Source organism: Capra hircus, chromosome 19 (genome assembly GCF_001704415.2).
Source record: "Capra hircus breed San Clemente chromosome 19, ASM170441v1, whole genome shotgun sequence".
Classification (NCBI taxonomy): Eukaryota; Metazoa; Chordata; class Mammalia; order Artiodactyla; family Bovidae; genus Capra; species Capra hircus.
In genome coordinates this window covers 58,283,023-58,287,178 of record NC_030826.1, presented here as the reverse complement: position 1 = coordinate 58,287,178, position 4,156 = coordinate 58,283,023, and the positions used below count along the sequence as shown (strand labels likewise).

The following is a 4,156-nucleotide window of genomic DNA, read 5'->3' as shown; positions in this document are numbered from 1 at the left end:
TGTAGCCTGCCAGGCTCCTCTGTCCATGGGATTTCCCAGGCAAGATTACTGGAGTCAGTCACCATTTCCTTCTCCAGGGGATCTTCCAGACCCAGGGCTCAAACCCGGGTCTCCTGCAGTGGCAAGCGGACTCTCTACCACTGAGCCACCAAGGAAGCCGAGTTGTGGCCACTCCCAGTTTAGAGATCCTCACATAACAGAGACTCTTTGAGCTCTGACTGCAAACCCAGCCACTCTGAGTGCAGCAGTACACTGACAGAAAGCTGGGAGAGACTGGAGGTTTGTCCCCAAGGGGCCTGACGGCTGACTATCCATCAGCTTGAATGGTGCTCATCTCAGACTGACGGGATAGTAGCTGACCAGAATGGAGGGAAGGTTTTCTCTGGCAGGATCCGGGTTGCAGAGGATGAGAGTTCGAAGGAGATGTTCACATACCATGAAGCAGGAAGGGACACATCACCGAGCCCGTCTCTGCCTCGGGCCAGGCTGGGTGCACGCAGCTGCCTTCATGCTCTTGTTTGCGGGAGGAACTGCCCGAGCCCCCACACACTCCAGACACTTCCTAATTTATATGGAACTGACTGACTGATCGATTGACTGGATGCATGACATGTGGGATCTTAGTTCCCTGACCAGGGATCGAACCTGCACCCTCTGCATTGGAAGTGCAGAGTCTTAACCACTGAACCACTAGGGAAGACCCAGCTCTAAACAAAATTATTCCTGAAGAAAAGAATCAGGGTCAGATGGGCATGTCTTGCTAAAATAAAGGAGAGGACTTGAGGTGAAAAGTGAGAAAAAGAAATGCAGTGGGCTCCCCCAGTCTCGCCCTGGCTAAGAACGTAAGCTCTCTAGTCAGAAGACTTCAACTGTGGATGCAGGCTCTGGAATTTAGACAAAATAACTTTTCATTTGCAAAAGTGGGTTAAGACTGGAACCTACTGGGTCGGGTTGCTGCTGGATTTAATGAGTTAAAGCACGTGAAGGAGCTTGGCAGGTAACAAGGACTCAAGGGAGGACAGTCGTTACTGTCATCCTCGTCATCAACGGTACCGTCATTGTCCTCAGCAGCAGCAGCGCCATCGGCATTCCCTTCCAGCTCCCCATCGTCCCCTACGAGCACCTTCGATACTCTCTGCATCCTCACCTGCTCCATGCATCACAGTCTCACGTCCTCTTACTTATGCATAGATGGCAGCCGGGCTCCGGATAAATAGAAGAGAATTGACTTTCCTCTTTGCTTTCGGATATGGCCAATCACAAGCGGACATATTTCTCACCACTTCCTTGTTTGAAGTAGAAGCAGAAAGAATGGAATCCTGAAGAACTAGCTATTCTCAACTCCATTTTTTTCCCCTTAATTAAAAACCATAGACATTTCCTGACTAATTTGTCAGCCACCCACAGCCAGCTGTCTGATATTTATGCAGAGACACCATCTCTCAGAAAGGGCTTTTCCTCCCTCTATAAATGTTGCCACCTTCAACATGCTCTTACTTTTAATAGTTTCCTGTACTTTTCCTTAAAACTGATAGACCAAATTGTTGAAGAAAATGGTGGCGGGGGTAGGGGGGTGTTGGGGAATGAAGTCTGGCAAAATGCAGTTTTTAAGAACCAGAGCTGAAAGTCTAGGATGTTTGACTTGGAGTAACAGGGAGGGAGTTACACAGAAACAAAGGGGAGCATTAGCTGAAGAGAAGGTTCCAGGACAGAGCGAGGAAAAGGGACCTGACGGCAGGAAGGCCAGGTTGACTCCGTGGATGCTGCCCATCCCATCGCACTCCAGGAAGGTACTCCACAAGGAGTACTTCATCGTTAGTCACTCGGTCATGTCCGACTCTCTGTGACCCGTGGACTGCAGCCCACCAGGCTCCCCTGGCCAGGGGATTTTTCAGGCAAGAACACTGGAGTGGGTTGCCATGTCCTTCTCCTAGGGGATCTTCCCAACCCAGGGATGGAACCTGAGTCTCCTGCATTGGCAGGTGGGTTCTTTACCACTGAGTCACCAGAGAAGCCCATGAACTTCATCACTCTTATAAATCCGCACGTATAGCCTCCTGGTCACACGTGTGCAAACTGCAGAATCGCCTCAGAGCCTTCATCCATCCAAGCAGTGTCTTTCAAAATGGGGTTCACAGAGGGAGACCGAGTAAGCCGGGACAAATAAAACTTTCAGAAATGCAATCCAAATAAAATAAAGCCCGGGGTTTTCCTCTACTGACTTTGATTCACAAATGATGTTTCTTATCCCACACAGAGAGACGTTTCCCTGCACAGTCCCAGAGATGAAGCCCAAGTGTCAACTTCAATATGAGGATTTAATTCTACATTTCCTTCAGCGGATCACTAATTCCAAGGTTCAGCATGCCTGAACATTCTGTGGTTGGGTAGATTTTAGTGGTCTTTAAGAGATTACCTCAAATGCAAAAACCTCTCAATACAAGACCAGAAAGATTTTGAAAGAAAAGAAAAACACTTCCAACTGCTCTAGAATTCAGCTTTCAAGAATTTAAAATTACTTAAAGCCATGTTTTAAAATCTCAGTTGTGCCAGGTTTCAGGCATGGGAGACGTCCTATCCTCCGCTTGTTATCAGCCAAGTATTTACCGACTGACTGAGTCACACACAGCCAGCAGAGATCTTAATAAAGAAGAGACAGTTCTCTGCCCTCAAGGGACTTACAGTTTATTGCAAGCCTTTTGTTTTTTAATTAATTTATCTATTTTAAATGAAATAAATATGAATATTTTTAATGATAAAAGGTACAATTCACAAAGAAGATAGACATCATAAGCCATTAGATCCTTAGCAACAAAGAAACAAAGGCACATAAAGCAAAAATCGGAAGAAATATAAGGGAGAAGAAACGATGCATAGTCACAGCGAGACATATTAACATTTCTCTGAGGATACTTTATCAAGTGCAGCTCTCTGCCCACAGGGACTGGCCATTTAATCGCAGGCCCTTTGTGTTATGTACTATTGTAGTTCAGCGCCTCTGTACGCACAGTTGTTGGACGCACAATCAGAGAGAAGACTGTCTCATTTCAACTTATTCTGTTTCGAAGAATGACTTCCATCAAGAACCATTTGGACTTTCTACTTGCATAAAAACATTTCACCTGAAGTTGGCGGAATCCACAGATTTCAGAATTCGAGGCACCCAAGTGCATATGTAGAAGCGATATGAAGCCAGCCTGTAAAGCAAGGTGCAGGAGCTACAGAGGGCCACTGAGGTCTGCAAAGAGACAATGGCCAGGGATCTCACCCGTGGTCCAGGGGCTAAGAATCTGCCTGCCCGAGCAGGGGATGTGAGTTCAATCCTTGACTGGGGAAAGCTTCATTCGCCTCAGGGCAACTGAGCCCGTGAGCCACAGCGAGAGAGTAACTGCGACTAGAGAACGCCTGCGCCCAGCAAAGTACAAATAAATAGAGACTTTGAACAATAAAAGGAGGTAACGGGCAGGCAGGCAAGCAGAGAGGAGAGGCAAGCGCTCTCATTCCAGGTGAAGGAGGTCCCAGAGGCGCAGATGCAGGCGAGAGGGCCAGGTGCGCCGGCCCGGAGCTGGGGACTGCCCGTGTCCGTGCTCTGGGCCGCCATGGAGTGGAGATGCATTCGGGCTGAACTTGAAAGCGCAGGACACAGAAAGTGTTTTGTCCCCTGAGGAGAGCGTCCCATTTTCCACTCAGGTCCAATTTGCGTGCCACAGCCCTGAGTCTGCGATCTTCCTCTCAATGGACGCTTATGTTCTGGCCAGGGAGGGCAGCCCTCGCCAAACGTTATGGTTTGGAAGGGTCCTTCACAGGGGTGGAAAACCGAGTTAACTCAATTAAGGCCCGGGGTCCTGGGCTTTGAACCAGCCACAGTCTCGATTTTATGAGAGGATGAAAAGTTAATTATTTGCCAAGTTTGAGCAAAGCCCACTGTGAAAAACCCCTTTCCAAAAGAGGCATTTGCCTGTCAGCTTCCCTGTGGAAAATTAAGGCAATTTGAACCAGGGTCATAAGGAGACCCTAGGAGCTGGGTGATCAGGTGGGGGTTCGGGGCTCTCCCATCCCCACCTTGCCTCTCTTCATCTCATGTCTGAAACGGAGGCTGGAGGATGACTGCAAGGTCACCAAAGCTTATGTTTACTTCCATAGGCTATTTGGAAAA

General features: G+C 48.2%; 1 non-coding gene across 1 annotated transcript; it reads right to left on the bottom strand.

Annotated features, from left to right (window-relative positions):
* Positions 625-697, bottom strand: TRNAG-UCC. The gene has a single exon. It is a non-coding gene; the product is annotated as a tRNA-Gly (tRNA).